The sequence below is a fragment of the Lepisma saccharinum genome, chromosome 16, assembly GCF_977018435.1.
Source record: "Lepisma saccharinum chromosome 16, izLepSacc3.1, whole genome shotgun sequence".
NCBI classification, from domain to species: Eukaryota; Metazoa; Arthropoda; class Insecta; order Zygentoma; family Lepismatidae; genus Lepisma; species Lepisma saccharinum.
The window spans coordinates 73,127,054-73,147,173 of record NC_139244.1 but is presented as its reverse complement, the minus strand read 5'-3'; positions in this window follow the sequence as shown (position 1 = coordinate 73,147,173).

Below are 20,120 nucleotides of genomic sequence, written 5' to 3'. Positions count from 1 at the left end.
TACCTAACACTTGGTTTCGGCCTGTAAGCATATATTTAGTTTTCTCTTTGTTAACTTCCAAACCTATCTCTTTAGCAGTTTTGAAAAATATTTTAGCATTATTCTTAATTGTATTCACATCATCCCCCAGTAAATCTACATCATCTGCCTATGCTAACAACTGAGTCACGCCATTTAATTTTAGTCATTCTTTAGTTTCTTTTACCTTACTAACAGCATATTCTAAGGCAAAATTAAAGAGCAATGGAGAAAATGCATCTCCTTATTTTAACCCATCATGAATTGTAAATTTGTCAGACATATTAATACCCACACGAATTTTACTTTCTGTTTCACTGGTGCATATTTTTATCATACTAACAAGCTTCTTAGGTATTCCACACTCTACTAATATATTATATAATTTATCTCTTTTGACCGAATCATATGCTTTCTTGAAATCAATGAATACCTGATGGACATTTTGAATATATTCCCACTTTTTTTCAAGAGTCTGTCTGATGTGAAAAATTTGATCTGTAGTTGATCTGTTACGTTTAAATCCACATTGATAATCACCTATTATTTCATTAGCATATGGTGTTAGTCTTGTTAAAAGAATGTTAGACAATATTTTGTATGTTGTTGAGAGTAGGGAAATGCCACGGTAATTATTGCAGTTCATTTTATCACCTTGTTTAAACACAGGAACAATTATGGATTCTTTCCACTGTTGAGGGATTTCTTCTTTATTCCATATTAAACAAATTAATTTATGAATTTGACATATTAATGAATTTCCACCATATTTAATTAACTCAGCTGGTATTAAATCAATGCCAGGTGCTTTGTTATTCTTTAGCCTTTTAATAGCATCTTTAACTTCTGTCAAGTTGGGTTCTGGAACTAAAGGTTCTGCTGTGTGGACTTCATTTACTTCTGATTTATCTCCTACATGGACATTTAAAAGGTCATTAAAGTAGTTCTTCCATCTATTTAGAATATCGCTTGGGTTAGCTAGAAAATCACCGTCTTTATCTTTTTTTATCAAGTTTACTTTAGGTTGCCACCCCTTTCTAAGCTGATTTACACCTTTATATCAATCTCTGATATTTTTATTTTTTCTGTTTGTTTCAATTTCGTTAATTTTGCTTTTCAAATAATCTCTTTTTTTACTTCTAAAAGTGCGGTTAACTTCTCGTTTTATTCTAATAAAATTGTTTAGATTTGTATCATCAGAGTTATTTAACCACCTAAGTCTAACCTGATTTATTATTTCTATTAGATTATGACATTCATTATCAAACCATGGCTTACTTTTTCTCGGTTTATTATATCCTATACTTTCTTTAGCTCCTGATTCTATTGCATTACGTATGTGCTCCCAATTCTTATTTACGTGTGTTTCATTTATATTTTCATCATCATTTAAATTCTGCAAAACATCAAATCTATTTGACAGTTTAATTTGGTAATCTTTCTTAATTCTTTCATCAGTAAACTTTCCTGTATCAAATTTTAGAACTTTTAGATTTTGTTGCTTATGATTTATCACTGAGAGTCTTTCTCTTAATTTAGCAATTACTAAATAATGGTCACTGGCACAGTCAGCACCTCTATGTGTACGAACGTCAATTATAATAGTATGCCTTCTCTTATCAATGAGAATATGATCTATCTGATTATGAGTTTTACCATCTGGAGAAGACCAGGTATATTTATGGATATCTTTATGTTTAAAAGTGGTACTTTTCACAATTAAATTCTTTGAGGTTGCAAAAGTAATCAATCTTATACCATTATCATTACTTAATTCATGAAGACTTTCTTTACCAATTGTGGGTTTAAATGTCTCTTCTTTGCAAATCTGTGCATTACAGTCACCTAACAGAATTTTCATATCGTACTGAGAAAATTTATCAAAGACCTGTTCTAACTCTGTATAAAAATCATCTTTAGTATTATCATCTTTATCTTCCGTTGGAGCATGTATGTTTATTAAAATAATTTTACACCACCTACCCTGTAAAACTGCATATGATATCCTATCATTAATAAATTCTACTGTTTTAAGAGCCGAGACAATTCTATTATTTATGAAAAAGCCTGTTCCAAAATTATGATTTTCAGTACCACCATAGAAAAAAGTATAATTTTTAGATTTACAATTCCCTTCTCCTGGCCACCTAACTTCCTGGACAGCTACTACATCTAATTTATACTTAACTATCTCATTAACTGTACACTGAAATGCCCCAGGCCGGTAAAGGCTCAGAACATTCCAGGTGCCTAATTTAATATCCTAATTCCTAATGTAGATCTTATCCTGAGTCCAGGGACCTCCCAAAGTAGTCCCCACCCGGAGATCCGAACGGGGGACTATTTTACCTCCGGAATATTTTACCTTGGGAACATCCATGGCCTTATATTGCTGTTTCTTGACATTTTTTTTACAGTGCAGAATTGTCAGCTCTTCGCCTAACCCCCAATATGAATGGAGGAACTGCTACACAAGACAAACACAAACACATTAGACAGCACAATTATTACACAAGACGAACACAAACACATTAGACGGCACAACTACTACACCAGACACACACAAACACATCACAACTATAACACAATATAAAACTCTGATGATACAAATCTAAACAATTATAACAGAGTAAAGCGAGACGTTAACCGCACGTTTAGAAGTAAAAAAAGAGATTACTTGAAAAGCAAAATTAACGAAATTGAAACAAACAGCAAAAATAAAAATATCAGAGATTTAAATAAAGGTGTAAATGAGTTTAGAAAGGGGTGGCAACCTAAAGTAAACTTGATAAAAGATAAAGACGGTGATTTTCTAGATGACCCAAGCGATATTCTAAATAGATGGAAGAACTACTTTAATGACCTTTTAAATGTCCATGTAGGAGATAAATCAGAAGTAAATGAAGTCCACACAGCAGAACCTTTAGTTCCAGAACCTAACTTGACTGAAGTTAAGGATGCTATTAAAAAGGCTAATGAATAACAAAGCACCTGTGATTGATTTAATACCGGCTGAGTTAATTAAATATGGTGGAAATTCATTAATATGTCAAATTCATAAATTAATTTGTTTAATATGGAATAAAGAAGAAATCCCTCAACAGTGGAAAGAATCCATAATTGTTCCTGTGTTTAAAAAAGGTGATAAAATGAACTGCAATAATTACCGTGGCATTTCCCTACTCTCAACAACATACAAAATATTGTCTAACATTCTTTTAACCAGACTAACACCATATGCTAATGAAATAATAGGTGATTATCAATGTGGATTTAAACGTAACAGAACAACTACAGATCAAATTTTTCACATCAGACAGACACTTGAAAAAAGTGGGAATATAATCAAAATGTCCATCAGCTATTCATTGATTTCAAAAAGCATATGATTCGGTCAAAAGAGATAAATTATATAATATATTTGTAGAGTTTGGAATACCTAAGAAGCTTGTTAGTATGATAAAAATATGCACCAGTGAAACAGTAAGTAAAATTCGTGTGGGTATTAATATGTCTGACAAATTTACAATTCATGATGGGTTAAAATAAGGAGATGCATTATCTCCATTGCTCTTTAATTTTGCCTTAGAATATACTGTTAGGAAGGTAAAAGAAACTAAAGAAGGACCTAAATTAAATGGTGTGACTCAGTTGTTAGCATATGCAGATGATGTAGACTTACTGGGGGATGATGTGAATACAAAAAAGAATAATGCTAAAATATTTTTCAAAACTGCTAAAGAGATAGGTTTGGAAGTTAACAAAGAGAAAACTTAATATATGCTTACAGGCCGAAACCAAGTGTTAGGTAATAATAAAAATCTAATTATTGATAACAACTCGTTTGAACCAGTTTCCAAATTCAAATACTTAGGAGTAATATTAACAAATGAAAATTATATTAAAGAGGAAATAAAAAGTAGGTTTAATTCAGGAAATGCATGTTACTTCTCTCTTCATAAATTTTGTCTTCTCGTTTAATATCTAAGAAACTAAAAGTTAAAATATACGAAACAGTAATTTTGCCTGTAGTATTATATGGATGTGAAACTTGGTCCCTTACGTTGAAAGAGTAACATAAATTGAGAGTATTCGAAAATAAGATCCTCAGGAAAATGTTTGTACCTAAAAGGGATGAGGAGACAGGTGGGTGGAGAAGGTTACATAATTTAGAACTAAATAATTTGTATTCATGTCCAGATATTATTAGAATAATGAAATCAAGAAGACTTATTTGGGCAGGCCATGTGGCACCAATGGGATAGGAAAGAGGAGTTTACAGGATTCTTGTTGGGAAACCTGATGGTAAGAGAAATGTAGGAAGGCCAAGACGAAGATTGAGGGACAACGTTGAGATGGACCTAAGGGAAATCGGTAGGGATGGAAAAGTGCATATAGAACTTGCTGAAGATAGGGTAAGATGGAAGGCCTGTGTTGCTGCAGCCATGAACCTTCGGGTTTAAGAAGGCTAGGGAGTTAGAGTTAGTTAGTTAGTTGATGGAACACATGATGTTCATCACCATTGTTCCAAGATTCAGCCTCTATATTTGACTGAAATAGATAATTTTGATGAAATTTATTCCCAGCTAATGGACACATTACATGAGGTATTTGAGGCTAAAGGATCTGGCTTGAAATTATGTGGACTCCCACATAAACTAAAACTAAAAATTAGTCAATTCTCAACTTTTTCTCCTTCTACTTATGTCCTTCTTCCAGTAGATATTCAGAGTAAGAAAGCAGTGGTCAATATAGAAAAATAAATATATCAATTTCTTCTGTGGCGTGTCTTGGCAAAACTTTACCCAATTTATTGGAAAAACAATCCAATCATTATATACAATATGAGACAGAGTATAATCATATTATGTCAAGTATCCAATATCCTGTTGCTATATCTAAAATAACAAAATTTCAAGAGCAAGCAAAGGAACTCTTTTGCAAGCAATGTGTATTCTTATACAGATATTAATTTTGTCTATCCTCTCAGAATAAGTTATATTAATAATAATAATGCTACTGCGATTGATTGATTTCTTACTTATTTCAGATGACAAAAGTTTCCATTACTGTCTAATTCGTAATCTTTCTTCGTCTTTTTAGTAGTCAAATAACTAAATATCACGTGGAAATCAAAATTTCTTGTAGGTGTTTGAGTACATTTAATAAATGTAAAGAACAGAAGTATGTTGAATCAAGCAATTGCCATCCAGAAACTTAAAGAACACAAACATTACTGTAGTAAGAACAAACTTGTATGTGTGGTTATGCCCAAACCAAAAGAAGTTGAGATATTTAAACAATACAAGGCCCTGTTGGAGCATCCAGCTATAATAATGGCAGATTTTGAGACATTTCTCAAACCATTCAACTATTCAGACACTGAACCTGTAATATTTTCTACTATAACATATCAACAATAAAAGAAAAGTATGAGTATTTTCTGTGTCAAAACGAAGTGTGCCATTATCTGCTGATTAAGAACAAATTATATGATACTACTCAGATTTGCCCACAGTTTAATTCGTATGTTACACATGAAAATAAGAAAATTCATCATCATTGTCATTTCACAGGAAAAAAATTGAGGATATTGTGTTATAGCTGTAATCTCAAAATACAAAGTGACATATTTGTCCCCATATTCTTTTACAATGGAAGTAGTGATTTCCACTATTTAGTTAGGCATCTAAGTAATGATACAGAAAATATAGAAGTCCTAGCAGAAAGTAAAGGAAGATACATTAGTCTTAGCGAAACAGTGAAGATTCCTGGTGGTAACACTATTAATTTGAGATTTCTAGATTCTATGAGATTTCTCTCTGCTGGCCTGGATGCGCTTGCCAAAAATTTATCTGAAAAACAGTTCCAAATCACAACTAATTGTTTTCCTGGGTTAGGCATAGAACATATTAGACAAATGTTGGTCTATCCATATGAATATGTAATTGACCATACTAAGTTTCATGATGAAAGACTTCCTCCTCTCAAGTTCTATAGCCAACTTAGAGAAAATAATATTACAGATAAAGATTACCATCATGCACAACTAATGGGCAAGAAATGAAAGTGTAAGTCACTGGGAGATTACCATAATGCTTATCTAAAATTAGATGTGACAATTCTTGCGGACGTATTTCAGGCCTTTAGAAAATTGTCTATGGATAATTTATAAATTGGACCCTGCACAGGGTTAGCTTGGTCAAGAAACAAAAACTGAGCTGGAGTTAATTTCAGAGGTGGACAAGTAGTAGTATTGATGATATTATTGGCTCACTTATAGCGTACAAATGAAGAGGTTATTTGATTGAACAGCCCGATTTGCCTACACTTAAAACAATGCCAAGAGGGGCTTATACCCCAATTCTTCAAGTGTGATATGCTTTCAATCCCAAGAATATTGAATCCTAGTGTAGAAATGAAGAACCCCCCTCAGACAGATTTGCCTACACTCAAAACAATGTCAAGAGGGGCATATACCCCAATTCTTCAAGTGTGATATGCTTTTAATCCCCAAGAATTCTGAATTCTAGTGTAGAAATGAAGAACCCCCCTCAGACAGATTTGCCCATGTGTGTAAAAGGCTGAATCTCTCAGTTTGTTGTCCATAAACTTGTCAAAAATATGCCCCTCTTGATATTGTTTTGACTATACTTAAAACTAAGCCAAAAATGCTCATAAGAGCTTTTGCTCTACAACTTACAGATCTAATTCAATATAGGATTATTTGGACAAAGGCATGCGTGCAAATTGAAGTTTTATGTTCTTTCTAATCTTTAAACAGTTTCATGCCCAGGGCAGTAATTACTTTGCTCAGCAATGTATTAATCTGTCTGGTCAGGAAAATTGATGCATTGCTGAGCAAAGTAATTATTTACCCCAGGCAATAAATTATGCATGCTTGGAGGCTTTTATATGCTGGCATGCAAGAGATATAATCTATACAGCATTATTGAAGTTTCATGCTCTTCCAGGGAAAATTCTCTTTGCATGATAGCTGATGCATGATACCCCTGTCATGCAAGCATGGGTACAATTCTAAAAAGCTCTATTCTGTTAATATAAACACAAGTGCAACTTACAGAATATTCATTGCATAGTTCAAAATCCAATTTTGACTGTATTTAGTTGATATAGAGCTCATAGCTCCTGGGTTCTGATACTCAATAAAATGTTGACATAGTCCCATGGCTTATTGTCTTATAAACAAGAGCTCTGGATTTGAATCCGGATAAAATGTGAAGCCTCCCCTGATGGCAAAGTGTTAATATTGCTGCCTTGTAAACAAGAGCTCTTGGTTTGAATCCTGGTAAAATTTGAGGCCTCCCCTGATTGCAAAGTGTTAATATTGTTGCCTTGTAAACAAGAGGCTCGGGTTTGAGCCCTGATAAAATGTGTAACATTGAAATACATGTGGCAAAATAATATCTCCACACGTGAGATTTTGAGAATATTCACTGCTAGTTGATATATAACTGATAGCTCCCAGATCTGAAACCTGGTAAAATGTGTTATACAACAGCATAATAGAGCAAAATTATTTTATATTGGGGATCACCCGAGCCTAGTTATTGCTGTTGGGTATAAAAGCACCAGCTCAGCCACTAACTGTTGTTATAATTGTTTTGGCATATTATCCATAGTTCTGTTTTTTTGGAGCAAGAAATTTTATATAAACAAACAACAAAAATGCCAAATCAAAAATATTGCAATCAGTGTAATAAAAATATATCTAGTTCTAATTGGGCTAGGCACCGGTTTAATTGTGACCGTAAGAAATGCAGAAAGGCCACAACAATGTGTCCAAGATGCCATAAAATATTAAGCAAGGCATATTACAAAAGGCATAACTGTAATTCTTATGTACAGTCATCAACATTGCCCCCACAACCATCTACATCTGGCCTGAAAAGGAAGCATGAAGCACCTGTTAATGCTAGAGCAGCAAAGCAGCCACGCTATGCACCATCTATTCATAGCAGTTTTAATGGCCAATTAAGGGATCACTGTTTTAAATCAGAGCCAAGATGTGGTATTAAGAATTTTTTGAACAGTATAAATCCTGATGTGCAGGCAATTCTAAATGCACAAAATGGCTCTTATAAGCTGTCTCTCAAATTGTTTACACAATATAAGAAGCCAAATGTCACAAAATTTACACAGCCCCACATAACAGAAACTGTACCTGTATATTCAAATACAAATTTAGACAAAATAATAAGCAGTTTGATAGATCAATTGAATATTAAACACTCTGAATTTGCAGCAAGAGAGTCTGGATCTCCACACAAGTTATATGTTAATATTTCTGAATTCAGCCCATTACAAGGTTCTACATATCTGCCATTACCTGCCAATATTAAAAACAAAAAAGCCGTGGTTAACATAAAAAATAATGATGAGAAATGCTTTTTGTGGTGTATTTTAGCTGCTTTGTTTCCAGTTTTAGATCATCCTGAGAGAATAAGTTATTATAAACAGCATGAACATATTTTTAATAAAGCAATGAAGGGCTTAGAATATCCAATGTCTGTTCAGAATATTGATAAATTTGAAAAAAAGGCCAGAGATATCAATGGTAAACAATTATCTATTAATGTTTTTATTTGTTCCACTGGTCGTGGCAATTGCTTGATAGCACCTCTCAGAATCAGTACACTTGATGATGATTCTGCTGTTCCGATTGATCTGCTCTTAATTGAAGGGATGGCACATATCATTACACTCTGATACACAGTCTTGAAGCTTTAGTCAGAAAACAACAAGGCAAATCCAATAGAATATTCAAGTTGTGCCAAAGATGTTTAACTGTATTTGATGGCCAAAAAATGGTGAATGGGGTTCGGGAAGTGAATGCAGAAATTGCTAAAAACAAGTTAATTGAACATTTAAAATATTGTGGCAACCATAAAGCTGTTCATATGCTTATGCCTAACCCAAGTGAAAATGCCAAATTCAAAAAGTTTGAAGCCTTGTTGGAACACCCAGCATATATAGTCTGTGATTTTGAATCAAATCTCAAACCTCTTGCATTCTGTAGCCCAGACCCTGAGGAATCTTCAATTACATCATATCAATTACATGAACTTTCCAGTTTTTATTATGTTGTTGTACAGGATGGGGTTGTTAGTAAAAAATATTTATACTTGGGACCAGATGCCATCAAAAAATTTGCAGATAGAATAGAAAATGAGTGCCATGACATAGCATCTAATATCTTATTAAAATCAAAACCTATGATGCCTTTAACAGAGAAACAGATTGAAGATTTCAACAATGCAGAAAAATGCCCGGTATGTGATTCTGAATTTTCAGATACAAATATCAAGGTGAAACACCATTCTCATACAGATGGTAAATTCTTAATGGCCCTGTGTAATAGCTGTAATATTAAGATCCAGAGACCAAAATTTGTCCCCATATTTTGCCATGGAGCATCCAATTATGATTTCCATCATTTGATCAGGTACGAGGGGTTTGACAAGCAGAATTTAAATATTTTAGCTGAAAATGATGAGAAATATATAGCTATTAGCAAGAAAATTGAAGTTAATGGTGTTTCTAATCACTTAAAATTTCTTGATTCCTACAGAATTCTGTCTGCTAGCCTGGCTACACTGGCCACTCAATTATCTGATGATCAATTCAAAATCACATGTACCTTGTTTCCAAATCAGGACCTGAAATTAATTAGGGGGAAGGGTGTATATCCATATGATTATGTTACAGATTTTTCTAAATTTGATGAGTGTTCTCTGCCACCACAACAAGAGTTTTACAGCAAAATCAGAGGATCTGGAATCACTGATGATGATTATCACCTTGCCCAATTGATGTGGAACAATTTAAAATGCCAGACATTTGGTGATTATCACAAGGCATATTTGAAACTTGATGTCACTCTCTTAGCTGATATACTTCAGGCATTTAGAAAATCATCAATGCAAAATTATAAGCTGGACCCAGTGTATTTTTACAGTGCTCCAGGCATAGCATGGTCTGCAATGTTTTTTGAACACTAAAATACAATTGGATCTGATCCAAGATCAGGACATGTATCTGTTTATGGAGCAATGTATAAGAGGAGGCATGGTGCAATGCTCTCAGAGATATGCCAGAGCAAATAACAAATATATTCCTGATTATGATCCAGCACTGCCATCAAATTATATACTGTATGTAGATGCCAATAGCCTCTATGGTTATGCTATGATGGATAAACTGCCATATGCAGGGCTTGAGTGGGTTGAAGATTTCAATATTGAAGATTTTAAGGATTTTGATGACAGTGACTATGGCCTCTTAGAGGTTGATCTGACAATTCCAGATAATTTCCACAACAAATTTTCTGATCTGCCCCCAATTCCTGAGGTTGAGTGCTTACCTGGCTCTAAACAGAACAAATTGATGATGACTCTGGAGCCAAAACAGGGCTATGTCATATATTACAAAAACCTCCAGTTCCTGATGCATCATGGTGTTCAAGTGACCAAAATTGGCAAAGTTTTGAGGTTCAGGCACTCAAGATGGTTGAAGCCATATATTGATACAAACACAGAGCTTCGAACATCTGCAATGAGCCAATTTGATAAGGCTTTGTTTAAATTGATGGTCAATTCTGTGTATGGCAAAACCATTGAAAATGTCAGAAAACATACTGATGTTAAAATAATTACTGACCCCAGCCTGAGCAAAAAATTGATTGCAAAGCCTAATTTCAATTATAGAAGAATTTATGATGAAAATATGGCACTCTTCAACATGGAAAAAAAAAAGATTAAGTTTGATAAGCCTATTTATGTAGGGGCTGTGATATTGGAATTGGCCAAATTACATATGTTAAAATTGTATTATAATGTGTTGAAGCCTTTTTATAAGGATCGTGTAGAACTGATGTACATGGACACAGATAGTTTTATTCTTGATATTCAGACAGAAGATGTTTATCAAGATATGTCACAGCCTGAATTGCTTGAATATTTTGATAGCAGTGAACATACAAGGATTCAACCCCACAACAAAAAGGTGCCTGGCAAGTTAAAAGATGAAACACTTGGTGATGTTATTGTGGCATTTGCTGGGTTAAGGGCCAAGATGTACAGCTTTGAAACATGTAGTGGTGCTGTTGCCGAAAAGGCCAAAGGCATTGGCAGAGTAACTGTTGACAAAGAGCTTGAATTTAAAGATTATGAAAATTGTCTCAAATCATGTAGCACAATCAGAACATCAGAATCCAGAATTCAGAGTGTGGATCACTTGTTGACTAGCAATATTGTAAGAAAAGTGGCTCTGGACCCACATGATGATAAGAGATGTATTTTATCATGTGGCATACATACTCTACCATGGGGTCATTGTGATTTGAAAAATGGCAATCAATGCCCAATTACAGAGCATGATTTGAAATAAATAAACATGCCTATGAACTTATTTGGGTTCAAAAACCAGGCTGTTATGGACCTGCCAACACCACAACCCTCTTCTGATATAATATCTAAACTAAGTGCTTTGTTACTTATTCATCTGAACAGCATACTTACAGATGTTGATGATGAAACAGGTAAAACATTGTACATATTTAACAATAATTTAAATCATTACCAATTACCTGTAGGTTGTCAATTACAATTTATTACAACCTCTGAGGGTGATGTCAAGATTTCAGTAGGGAAAAATATTTATAGAATTAAGCACTCAAACATGATTTCTGGCACTGTATATACTGTTTCTGCTGGTGACTGCTTATATATTGAGGTCCCGGGATCCTATGACAAGCTTATACCTTTTTTTATAGAATTAAGAATTAGATATTCAATAATAAATAACCACTAAAACAGAAATGCCTAATGATATATTTGGCCATACAAGACATGAAGATCACAGTGATGAGATTCTGATGCTTGATGTCAGAGTCAAGAAATTAAGAAGTGATTTACAAGCTGTACAAACTACACTCAATGCCAGTCTTCAACTAGAAATTACAAATTTACAATCACAATGCATGGACCCTCTTCTTAAAATTGATTCTGAACTCAAATTATTGCTTCAGAAATATACTGATTTGGCCACATTGGATAATTTTCAAAGTTTAGAAGAGGCTATAGCAGCTCTTCAAGCCAAATTTAAGACCCAGGCCAACAACTCTGAGCAATTGAAACAACAATTGGAAGAGCAGATAAATAATGTCCAGACACAGCTCCAAACAATTGTCAAAAGCATAAAATCACAAGAAGATTTTGATCTAGTGATTTCCACTCTAGAAGAACAGATTCAATCACTCCAGATACCTAATCTGGACCCTATGAACAATGCCATAGCCGAGGTTAAAGAAAAAATTGAGACACTTGAAAATTTTATGAACAACTTGCCATCTTCTGATGCTTTGAGTGCAATAACTCGCAGTGTTGCCAACATTAAGCTGCAACTTGAAACATATGAAGATTTTGGAAAAATTCAAAGTACCATAACCCATCTTGAAGGTACAATAGCAGCAGTGCAAAGTGATTTGGCAAATGTACTAGAATCCCGATTGCCTGGGATTGTAGATACCCTTGTTAGTGTCCAGCAACAAATCACAAAGCTTGAAAACCTCAACAGTGAATCTGAGCTATCTCATTTTCATCACTTGATCGACGATATCCAAACAAAGCTTGAAATTTTACAACAATCAACACCCTCTCAGGCAGATATAGCCCTGCTCCAAGATGCTATGCAAAGTGTGGCTGATGCTTCTGAATTAAACAATGTAAAATTGGCACTTGAATCTTTGCAAAATACTGTATCAAATCTTCCTACATCACAGGAACTTAAAAATATTAAGAGAGCTGTGAATCGCATATTGAAATCAGAAGATATCAAGAATATCCAGGCAGAGATCAAACAACTCACTCAGACAGTGGCCACTCTACCAACCAATCAACATATTAATGAACTGAATGCCCTGTTTGAGGATATCAGAAGACAGGTCCATGATCTTACAGCTCAAAATTCAAAATTGGCAGTTGTTGAAAATTTACAGCAAATTGTAGCTAATATCAAGCAACAGCTAGGGACCATGGAATCCAATCATGCGAATGCTTTGTCTGTTTTTGCCACCCAGCTACAAGAAATTGTGCAACAATACAAGAAACTTGTTGTGGACATAAAAATCAAGCCAGGCCATGATGATGTTGTTAGGACTATCAATGAGCACCTTGAATCTGTAACAAGTAGATTGCTCAAAGCAGAAAAAGAAATAATATCCTAAACATACAGTAATTCATGAATTGTACAGTACCCCCAACAAAGAATATGATTCACCATTTACACCAGGTGGCAAAATATATATGCTGTTCCCTGCACAATTTTATTACCAGTTTTTTGTTGGGGGCAGACTTAGACCAATCAAGATCAAATATTGGCTTCAACCACAGGCACACCACTACCCTACCTTATCAATAACAAATGCTGATAACAAAGCAAAAATCACCAGTGTAGAGTTAGAGGATTTTACAGACCCCAATACATTAGAAACATCTTATGCTGAAGATGATGGCTCTCTGGAATTTAAAATACATATAGGGGACAAATTATATTTAGAAAATCCTGTAGTATCAGCTCCTGAACACCCTATAGTTGCAATATTCTTGTTTACATATTATGTCTAGACAAATTATTGTTGATGAATTACACAGACAAGCCAGACATAATTATAAGAGACTGCCAGTAGTCACAAAAGGCATAGATGATTTATGGCAGAGCGACTTGGTTGAGTTGGCAAGTGGACAGCTGAAAAACTTAGACAAGATCAACAAGGGCTACAAGTATCTTCTCACTGTCATAGATACATTTTCAAAATTTGCCTGAGCTGTGCCACTCAAATGCAAGACAGGAAAATGCGTTACAGAAGCCTTCAGGACAATCATCAATCAGAGTGGAAGATCACCGCGCTATTTGCAAACAGATAATGGCAAAGAATTTTATAATTCTGTGTTCCAACAATTTATTAAAAGCCAGTCAATACAACATTACTCGAGTTACAGTGATCTCAAGGCCTCAATTGTAGAGAGATTCAACAAAACCCTAAAAAATCATATGTATAAACATTTTACCCTGCAAGGTAATTATAAATGGATTAATATTCTTCCAGAACTTCTACATAAATATAACAACTCGGTCCATTGCTGCCTGATAATATTAAATGTCTTATTGTTGGGCCATCGGCTTGTGGTAAAACTACACTAATGGTTGATAATTTTTTATTGGCACCCAACTGGTTAGCCTGGAAAAACAGGCACTTGTATGTCTTTTCTAAGAGCTTGAAAAAATTAAAATATCAACAGCTGATGAAGCTATATGATGGATTGGATATAGCCACTTTTGAACCAGATGTTAAGCAACTCCATGAATGTCTCGATAATTCTGTTGTTGTGTTTGATGACATTATACTGGATAATCAAAACAAGGTTAGAAATTTTTTTACACAGGGCCGACACAAAAACATTGATTGGTTCTACCTGGCACAGACTTTTTCTAAAATACCGAAGCAGCTGATCCGAGACAACAGCAATCAAGATCATACCAACCTCAAACACATACATGATGAATATGTAGGTGGGGACTTGAGCTACAATGATTTTTCTAAGATTTGCAGCAGGTGCTGGAATCAGGACAGCTATGGGTTTGTCACAATTGATATGACAAGAAAACCCAATAGTGGTAAATACAGAAATAAAATCAACAATTTTCTAGACATTGAAACATAAATAAATAACCATGAAAAGGCCAATCATTGATGATCTTAAATTAAGAGATTATCTTGTAAAAAGATTTAAGGGATGGAAATCAGAGGACCGAGGTTTTTATGAGCAACACAAGCGCACAGAACAGCCTATTATTGATGCTATTGGTGAATTAGGTAAAAATATCAAAACTGTTACAGAGCAAAATCAAAATTTGATCACAGAGCTTGTACCTGTAGCTGCAAGAAACATATTAGATTATCCATTCAACACACTTTCTAGTATTCATACACATAGTCCTGTTGCTCCTCGAAGAATTGAAGCTACTCAGGATCCTATTGAATTGGGTCTTCTTTCTCAAAAATATTTAAGCACACCTAAAGACAACAAAGATGAGGTTTTTGGCTTATATGCTGACACAGAGCGTGATGGTAGCATCATACATAGAATTGGCAATTTCAGAATAACATTTATGGGAGGTGATGTGATTGTATATTCAGAATCTCATCTTGGAGAAAGAGGTGCTTTTGTTAAGTATCCTGGAACACCTGGATTGTGGGAACTGATGACTAGGAAGAGACCTGGCAGCTATACAGATCAAGATTATGAGTATTACAAAGAAATATTAATAAAATCAGATGCTCTATACCAGAACAATGATCCCACACAAAAAAGAGTCAAGTCTAGCAGTGGAGCAAAATACAACAACTTAATCAAGCCCATATGGTCTCAGATCAAGACAGGTAGTGGAATCAAACAATACAACACCCTGCCTAAAGAATTTGTGTGGGTTGATGATGTCAGGAAACTTGTAGATAGGTTGCTGGTCATAGCTGGGGAGGAAAATGCTGGCAACCACAATTTTTACAATGAAAAGTTTGGAATTATGGACATGATAAGAACAAAATTGTCTAATTTTATAGTGAATGACACTAAGGGGATTGGATATCTCATAAAAATTATTAATACTCTACCACCTAAATTTTGGAATATTTCTGAGGGTCGGGGGTTGGTTAATGACATTATAAACAAGCTGCCATTTGAACTACACATTCCAGGCTATCAGTATTGTGGTCCCGGTACAAAATTGGACCATAGATTAAACAGAGGTGATCCTGGTGTTAATCCCCTAGATGCTGCTTGTAGAGACCATGACATAGCATACAACACACATTCTGATCTTGACAAGAGACATGTTGCAAACAAGAAATTAGAAGAGGCTGCATTTGGTAGATTTGTAAGCAAAGATGCTTCTTTAAGTGAAAAAATAGCAGCATTGGGGACCACCATAGCTATGAATACCATACAAAAATTGGGGTGGGGGTTGTGAATATGTATATAATAAACCTAGGATGAAGGCCAAGGGTGTTGTTTATCAGATACCTTATGCAGGTCTTAAATCTCTTGGGCCTATTAATAATCTTCTAACCAAAAAGCAGCGCAAGAAAAAAATTCTTGTCTTGCCAAGGGCCATGGTATGAAATTGTTACTTAGCACCCCTCAATTAAAAAAAATTACAGCAATCTAGAAAAAAATCACATGTGGGGGGATTCATATTTACTATCCCTGCCATCTTAGCTGCTCTCGGGGCTGTGGGGAGCTTGGCTGGGGGATCAGCTGCCATAGCAAAAACAGTAATAGATGCCAAAAAGAATAAGGTAGAATTAGATGAGCAGAGGCGCCATAACCTGGCTATGGAGAAACAAGGCAAAGGTGTTAAGGGAGCCATGAATAAGTTTAAAAAAAACAAGAGCCGCTTACAAACCAGGATATTGAAGCTTTAATCAAGCCACTGGGCATCAAAAATTTTAGAGGTGTGTACATGTCTGATTCTTTACCAGAACAACCACTCAACAAAGAGTGTGGCATAGTTAATTTGGATAAGTACAAAAATCAGGGCACTCACTAGATTTGTTATCTTAAATATTTAAAAGATGAGGCATTTGTGTTTGATTCATTTGGAGGTGTTCCACCTGAACATTTAGTAAAATATCTAAAATCAACTAATCTTTATTACAATAATGCCCGTGTTCAAAATTTCAAAGATGTTAATTGTGGACATTTGTGTTTATCTGTTCTTAGATATATGTCTCAAATAAATAAACCATCAATTGAAAATTTTCAAAAAGCCCTGTGGTATTTAAAACATCATGGGGGTATTCCATCTCACCAGCCAAAATTCAATATTGAAACTCAAATTACATGATGATATAGTGTATCCCAAAACAATAGCTCTCAGAGCATTTTATGGCATGTACTTGATCCCTAATATTACACACCACAACAGCATAATTGCAGTAGGGGCTCAAAAAATTGTCATCACTCCAGGGCAATATAATCTATCTACTCTAAATGCTCAATTACCCAGAGGTATAGTGTTAACTCAAAATTCTGTCACTCACAGAGTAGAGATTGCATCTGCTACAGAAACAGTGGATCTGGGTACTATAGGAGAGCTGTTAGGATTTGAGAACAACACAAAACTTGAACCAGCTATTAAACACACTGCTATTAATATACCTAAATTCTTAGCCATAGAAACTCTGAATATTTAATGTAATGTGGCCGAGGGTATGGTCACCAAATCAAATGGCATAGGAACTCACAAACAAACTGACATCATTGCAACATTTAAAGATATTTAAATGGAGCCGATCATCTACAATCCATCCCCAACATTATATTTTCCTGTGTGCCATAATAGAATAGATTACATTGAGTTGATGGTCACTAATGAAAAAGAAGAATTAGTTGATTTTGCTGGAGCCACAACAACTGCAATCATAGAGATTAATATTTAAGTAAAAATACATACAAGAAAAAAATGGAAAATATTGAGAGTTATGAGCTACAATCATTCCCACCAAACAGGAGGACATTTGCAAATTTAAATCAACCCAACACAGAGATTGAGGTTGATCTTGATGTAGGGGATGGCTTTATAAACCCCCACAGAGCAGATCTATACATCAAATTTGATGTTGTAAAGCTCGATGGTACAGATTATCCTGCAAATTCAAATATAAGATTTGTAGACAATTTAGTGCCACATCTGTTCTCTTAAATTGAGATCAGAAAACATGGTGTTGTTATAAACAGAGTAGATTACCCTGGCATTACCTCTACAGCTTTAGCCACACTACAATTATCCAAAACCGAGGCTTCTTACTACAAAATAGGTGGATTTGAGGCTGTTGATAAAATAATATCCAAGAGCCACACAGTATTGTTCCCCATGCGCCTGTTGCCAGGATTCTTCTCAGATTACAAAGATATTATGTGGATGGGTTGTTTAAGAATCACATTTAGAAGAGCTGCCAATGATAATAATGCTTTGATGAGGTACAGTGCATTAAACTCTACAGGGGAAGCTCTGCCTAATACCCTTCCTGATGAGGGCAAGTGCCTTATTCAGACTATGGCGCTAAGAATGCCAGTTGTTGAATATGAAGCCAGTTATGCTCTTAAATACAAAGCTGATATCCTAAAAAATCCACAGATTCCTTTACAATTTTATACATATCAATGTGTACAGAAGCCTGCATCTGGTACCTATTATGAGTTTGATGCTACAAATTCATTCTCCAGTATACAATATGACATGCCAGATTTTGTGGTGGTACTGTTTCAGACTGGAAGACACAATAATCAGGAAAAAAATTCAAGTAAATTTGATAACTGCAACATCAAGAACATATATCTTAAAAATGGCAGAAATGAGGTATTTCCTAGAGAAAATTATAATTTAGACATGTCCAAGGATGATTTAATCAAATTATATGAAGCATTTACAGTATACAAAAGGGTCACTACTGGCAATACTGACATGTATTACACACCAGATGATTTCAAAGCTTAGAGGCCCATGTTTGTCATCAACACTTCAAAAAGAAAACAAGTTGTGGTTAATGACAGGACAAACATTAAAATTATCTGTGAATTCCATGATACACTCCCCGATGACACCATATGTAGTGTTATTCTCATAGGTGAAAAATCATATGTTTATGATGTAAGAAATGAGAGAGTCACAGAACAATTCTAGAAGTCCGACTCAAACCCAGAAGCCTCTTGATTACAAGACAATAATACCAACACTTTGCCGTCAGGGAGGCCCACACACTCTACCAGGTTTCAAACCTGGGGACCTCTTGATTATAAAACATATATGCCATGGAACTATGTCCACATTCTATTGAGCATCAGAACCCAGGAGTTATGAGTTCTATATCAGCTAAATACAATTCAAAGTTGGACTTTGAAATGTGCAATGAATATTCTGTAAGTCCCACTCGGGTATATATTATCAGAAGAAGGGAAAACCTGAATTGGGCTCGGGCATGCAAGAGATATAATCTACACTGTGCTCTTCCAGTAAATTGGAGTTAATAGCATGATGGCATGGCAATTTTCCCTGAAAGAGCACAGTGTAGATTATATCTCTTGCATGCCAGCATATAAAATCTCCCAGGCGTGCATAATTTATTGCTGGCCGGGACATGGAACTGATCAAAGATTAGAAAGAACATGAAACAGCCTGCCCTTGTCCTATTGTATTGATCTGTAAGTTGTAGAGCATGAGAATATAAGCATTTTTCGCTTAATTTCAAGTGTAGCCAAAACAATATCAAGAGGGGCATATTTTTGACAAGTTTATGGACAACAAACTGAGAGATTCAGCCTTTTACACACATGGGCAAATCTGTCTGAGGGGGGTTCTTCATTTCTACACTAGAATTCAGAATTCTTGGGGATTAAAAGCATATCACACTTGAAGAATTGGGGTATATGCCCCTCTTGACATTGTTTTGAGTGTAGGCAAATCTGTCTGAGGGGGGTTCTTCATTTCTACACTAGGATTCAATATTCTTGGGATTGAAAGCATATCACACTTGAAGAATTGGGGTATAAGCCCCTCTTGGCATTGTTTTAAGTGTAGGCAAATCGGGCTGTTCAATCAAATAACCTCTTCATTTGTACGCTATAAGTGAGCCAATAATATCATCAATACTACTACTTGGACATGTCTCCTTTTATAGAAAGAGCTCTACGTGGGGCATGGTACAATGCACACAAAGATATACAAGAGCAAACAATATATATATGACAGAATATAACACAAGTGAACCTTCTAGCTACATATTGTATGTTGTAAATAATTTATATTTTATTCAATGATTAAGAAACTTCCCTATGGTGATCTTCAGTGGATAGACCCTACATCAATAGACATGAAAAAATTTGATTATACTAAGTAGTTGTTTTTTTTTGGCTGAAGTAGATTTTGTTTTCCCTAATGAGTTGCATAATCAGTTTTCTGATTTGCCACCAGCCCCTGAGTTTAAGTGTCCACTTGAATCAAAACAAAAGAAGCTCTGATTG